Genomic DNA, 6,063 nt, shown 5'->3' with positions numbered 1-6,063 from the left:
GTCAGATTTCAGACGCCGTTCACAAAGATGCGAATCTTCTGGGACTCTGGAGTGTGGACCTACGAGAACGCAGACGAAGCAGCGTCGGATATGATCAAGAGAGGCTTCGACTTGACTTGGGTCCCAAGAGAGAACAAGTTGAAAGTGACCAAGGAGAGGCTCGACTCACTGTTACCATGGAAACGGATCAACAACACCGGTGCAGGACAACGCGCGAGGGAGAAGCTCACAGAGTTCCGACGTGAGGACCAGTAATTCTGAACATTGAATCATAACAGGTTTGCTTTACTATAAAAAACATTTCAAGTAATGTATGGGCGATTTAAGAGCTGAATGACTTTACCAGCCGGTTTAATCCTGTTTTGGATATCAATCTCCCCTCTGTTACTAAAGTTATTTGTCATAGGTCTTTTGATAGATATTTAACCAAAATACCGAATGGAGTAAATGTTGTAGCGTTTACCAAATGTTGGACTTATCTAGTACAAGTAGACCTCCATCTACTACTAGAGGGGGCCCCCACCCTAGTGTGGTATTTTGCCCTCACCCCACCACCAGGGATTCTGAGGGATGTCCTTACACATCCCTACCTTTGGAAGTTTCTGTTCTTTTTGTTCATCTGTGTTTTAATAGCTTGTTCAGGTATTTGTTGGGGGCTCTTTCTAAAATCACATGGTGACCTTATGAAACTAAATAATGACTGATATTATCAAGATGGTTTCGTTGAATGTGAACGGTATGAATAATCCTATAAAACGTAAAAAAATTCGAACTAAAATGCAAAAAGAGAAAGCACAGTTAATCTACTTACAGGAGACACACCTGTCTAAATCTGAACATGAAAAACTCAGGGGCTTTGGCTACTCAAAGGCATTTTATAGCTCTTTCAGACATGGGAGCAAAAGAGGAGTTACTATTCTAATTCATGACTCAATAAAATTTGATTGTAGCTATGATCTGTCAGATAAAGAAGGGAGGTATGTGATAGTGAAGGGGACTCTTGACAATGTAAAGGTAACACTGGTCAATGTTTACAACCCCCCAAATAGTAATAAACAATTCCTTAATAGCCTCCTCAATAAAATAATTATGGAAACAGAGGGAATGTTGGTCTGGGGAGGGGATTTCAATATGGTATTAAACACAAAACTTGATACAACAAACAGTAAAAAACAACAAAATTCAACTACAAAAAAATTTAAATTGGCACTTGAAGAGCTTGGATTTGTTGCCTGGAGGGAATTAAACACCAATGTAAAGTATTATACTCATTACTCTGCGCCCAATAAAAGTTATTCCAGAATTGACTACCTTTTCATGAATAAATCTGATAAGGTAAAGGAATGTAAAATAGAAGAAACAAGTGTATCCGATCATTCTTCGCTAATATTAAAACTAAATTTATCTTCCGCAAAACGCAAAACAGCATGGCGATTAAATGTAGGCTTGTTGAACTCCAAAACAATCAAAGCTGAAATTTCCCACGATATTAAAACCTACATAGAAGAGAATGATGATGGACAGGTTAATCCGGTGATATTATGGGATGCACTTAAGACAGTATTAAGAGGAAAATTGATCTTGAAAACTGCAGCCTTTAATAAATCTAGAGTGGATGCTTATGAAAAAGAAAGAGCTCAACTAACAGATCTGGAAAAACAACACAAATTAACCCAAAATCCCAACCTGTTTATAAAAAATAAAAGAAATAAGAAACAACATTGACAAAATGCTTACATATGAAATTGAAAAGAAATCAAAGTTTATTAAACAATCATATCATGAGGTGGGATCTAAAGGAACGAAACTTTTGGCAAAGAAACTGAAAAAGCAACAGTCGGACAGAAATATCTATAAATTAAAGGATGATGAAACAAATCAAATGATACATGACCCAGGAACTATTGAGGAAAGATTTAGGACATACTACCAGAGATTATACAGTCAACCTCCCTCTGCTAAAGATGGACAGATAGAAACCTTCTTGGAGTCACTGGACCTGCCCTCAATTGGAGAAACCCAAAACAAACGTCTCACTTCCTATATAACTAGAACAGAAATACAAAAGGCAATCAATAGGTTAAAAAACGGTAAAACACCAGGAAGTGATGGACTGCCATCTGAGTGGTACAAATCCTTTATTAAAGATTTTCTGCCATTACTAGAAAAATCATTTAATTATACATTGGAACATGCAGTGCTTCCGCCATCTTGGAGAGAATCGATTATAACAGTCATTCCAAAAAAAAGGAGGAGTGAAACATGCTCTGACTATAGACCTATATCTATGGACTACAAAATTTATACCTCGATTTTAGCGAAACGATTTGAGCAATTCATTGGAGACATCATAGATGAGGACCAGACAGGATTTATTAAAGGTCGCCAAACGCGAGATAACATCAGGAGGGCACTTCACATAATAGATAATATTCAAAATAAAAAAACAACAGCCATCTTAATCAGTCTCGATGCAGAGAAAGCTTTCTTATATAAAGTACTTGAAAAATTTGGTTTTAATGAAAAAGCTGTACAGTGTGTGAGAACTTTGTACCAATCACCTGTGGCCAGAATCAAGATTAATGGAAATCTAACTGATAATATAAAACTGGAGCGTTCTACACGTCAGGGTTGCTGTTTATCACCAACTTTATTTGCAATTTATATTGAGCCACTGGCACAACACATAAGACAACAAAAGGGTATTGATATACATAATGAATCCCATACAATAGGTTTGTTTGCAGATGATGTAATTTGCTATTTATCAGACCCTGAAAATTCGCTGCCTTGTCTGATCAATCAGTTAGAGATATTTGGCTTCTATTCAGGATATAAACTAAATTTGAAAAAGACACAGGTTTTGACATTCACTTATACACCATCTGAAGCAATACGTAGAAAATATAATTTAAATTGGAGCTCTACTATGATGACATACCTAGGAATACGATTAACGAAAAATATAGGTGATCTATATAAAGCTAACTTTACTAAAGTGGACCTAGAAATTAGGAGGGATATTAGAAAGTGGGATGTCCTAACACTAGATTTCAGCTCCAGAATTGAAACGATAAAAATGAACATGTTACCAAGGTTATTGTACCTCTTCTTGGCGATACCTATAGAAATCCCGGATAGACAGTTTAAAACATGGAACCAGATTATATCTAGATTCATATGGAATGCTAAAAAACCCAGAATAAAATTTGAAACTTTACAAATACCAAGGGAGAAAGGAGGTATGGCCCTACCTGACCTTAGAAAATATTATCATGCTGCCCAAATAACTCCCATAATAAATATAAGTGCCATAAATTATGAAGCAAAATGGAAAAATATTGAACAAAAAGTTAACGGAAGAGAATTGCAGAGTATCATTGGAGATATAGAGACCACTAAGAATACACTCAAAAATGTTAATGCTATTACTAGTTTTTCACTGGGTAAATGGTTATATATAATCCGAAAATGCAAATTAGAGAAACAATTACATTTGAACCAGTGGCCAGCCTACAATAAATATTTTATTCAAGACACACAATTTAAACAATGGTCGGAAAGAGGTTTAACAGCATTATACGTAGTCCTTAAAGAGGGGCACTTTAAAAGTTTCCAGGAACTACAACAAGAGTTTGCTCTAAGAACTCAAGATCATTTTAATACCTACAATTAAGGGACTTTTATAACAAAGAAATAAAACAAAAGATAGACCCAAATGTAAATGGGATTGTCAAAATGCTGATCGAGACCTTTAAGGGTAAAAAACACAGAACAGTGTCTTTACAAATATCTGTTAGAAAATAGAGGTACTAATACATTGAATATTAAAACAAAGTGAGAAAGGGAATTTGATATTCAGCTAACCGAAGATGGCTGGCTGAATATTTGGAAGACCCAAATTACAACATCCTCTTCCAGAATCTAGAGAGAACATTGTTTGAAGAATATAATCAGATTTTTTATAACACCCCAAATTACTAGTAAATTCAAATCTAGAGCTCAACCATCTTGGAGAGATTGTAGAGCATTTAATGTTAATCACGTGCATATTTTCTGGCTTTGCCCGAGAATTACACAGTTCTGGAACGGAATACACAATAAGATTATAACAGTATTGGGTTACTCAATACCTAAGTCTGGCCTGGTTTTATATCTTGGTCTTTTGGACAATAGTGTACTTAATAATGACTGTTATTTGTTAAAAAATTCTGTTGGTGGCAGCTAAAAAGGTGATAACCAGGAAGTGGTACAAATCTGAACCTCCTACCACAAAGGAGTGGATACAGACTGTGAACTCATTATTTGAGATGGAGATTCTAACATATAGACTGAGGACACAGGAATAGCATTGCCTGGACAAATGGGAAAAATGGACAAACTTCACATCAACGATACAAGACTAATTTTGGAAATGGATGGTCCCCATCTCTTTTGTGTTACCAAAATAAGAGTTTCCCCCTGGTGTGAGATTTTTGTTTTGTTTGTTCTGTACTTTTTGTCTTTTATAATTTCTATGTATTGTTTAGATCTTTCCTTTTGAGTGTATTCTAATAACAACCAAAATAAAAATAAAGTTATAAAAAAAATATAAATATAAACAAGGGCACAATGCAACTTTTTAGTGGACTAATCTATAAAAAAAAGAGCTGCCTGTTTGCTGCAGTGGAGATGAAGATGGTCCATTCAGGAAAGCAGAGCTACATCAAACTTTAAGGTGGAACTGCAGAAAAAAGAAAAAAACAAAAGCAAAAATTGAATTGTTAATATATGTCACTATGGGAAAAGCCTACTGAGTTTAGCTTTTTTTTTTTTTTTAATTTAAATCACACATTTTTGACTCATGAAGTTAACTTTCTTTTTTGCAAAACAAACTTATTTGCGCATGTCATTAAACTTTTCTTGCTATTCTAAGTTTTTGTTTGTGACTCAAAGTTTTGCTTGTGATTCTCACATGACGCCATGGGCAGGACCTAAAATCACAACAAAAGATTTCTGATGTGTGCAATAAAAGTTTATGTTTGGTAAAAATGAGTTTTTAATTAAAAAAAGTATTTTAAACAACTTTTTTTTTTAAAAAGGAATCATTACAATTCCAAAAGATTTGATTACAATTTTATTTTACTTAATGGGGTATATGCCACGAGAGGTGGTGACGTATTTCCGTTTGAATTTATTCCACATAGGATGGTTCCGGGTCCTGCTTGCTCCTATTCTTGGCCAAAGCTGAAAGATCTGTACCATGAAAAAGACGCAAAACTTAAAATATCTGTGAGCTGCTGGTACAACGACTGAGTTTTGTTGTGTGCCGTTGTTTCCAGTAATTAGCCAGTACCATCTGGTGCTTAGTTTTTTAATTTTCCAGCTGATATCAAGGCGACAGCGGACTGTAGCCAAAACTTAGCCACTACAGCTAACACACGGTTTGTAGCTGCCTGCCATTTCAAACTTGAGGATATTGAAAATCCAGCGTCAGAAATGGGAAGATGGGGGATATAAAGGGAGTTGTACTTGTTTCGTTCACTGGAATAATTTGTTGGAGGAAAATAATGCCGGAGGAAATCCACTGCTACGGAAACAGGCTGAGAACAGAGGCAGCGATTCGGCACAAGGTAAGTCAATATGTGTGTTGATGTGTTTGTGTTATAAGAGTATGAAACTATTCTTAGGCAGCTCCTTAGCTTTTGTTTATATGACAATTATATAAAATACATTTAACATGCAGTCGGAGCGACGAGCCCCTCCGATACTGAGCAGGTAATTTAAGAACAGCCGAAAGCAGCAACGCTTTCAGCCCGATCCAAACCACAGGTAGTCGGTCAGATTAAGGTCCAAAACCTTCGCTTTACAGCCGTTTAACTTTCACCGATCCACATGAATAACCCACAGAACAAATGGTACAAATCACGTATTTCCCGAATACCGAAAATATGACATCTACCTTTGTTGTTTCATAATTATAATCCACATTAGAGTGAATTTTTCCACTTGGCTTCTATAATCTGTTCTTGCTTTACCCAACGTAATTTCTCTTTTTTTCTCTCTGAGATTCTGCTTAGAAAA

The 6,063-nt window shown here is 35.7% G+C and overlaps 1 long non-coding RNA gene across 1 annotated transcript; it reads right to left on the bottom strand.

The window, feature by feature from the left end:
* Positions 1-19: 19 nt before the first annotated feature.
* LOC107834378 (uncharacterized) lies at positions 20-3,059 on the bottom strand. The gene is made up of 3 exons (XR_001660175.1): positions 3,046-3,059; positions 2,263-2,267; positions 20-168 (listed from the first exon to the last, which is right to left on the bottom strand). It is a non-coding gene; the product is annotated as an uncharacterized LOC107834378 (long non-coding RNA).
* Between the last annotated feature and the right edge of the window lie 3,004 nt (positions 3,060-6,063).

The sequence above is a fragment of the Poecilia formosa genome, unplaced genomic scaffold (genome assembly GCF_000485575.1).
Source record: "Poecilia formosa unplaced genomic scaffold, Poecilia_formosa-5.1.2 Scaffold600, whole genome shotgun sequence".
Lineage (NCBI taxonomy): Eukaryota > Metazoa > Chordata > Actinopteri > Cyprinodontiformes > Poeciliidae > Poecilia > Poecilia formosa.
The sequence above is the reverse complement of the archived record's forward strand: the minus strand, read 5'-3'. Positions and strand labels throughout refer to the sequence as shown.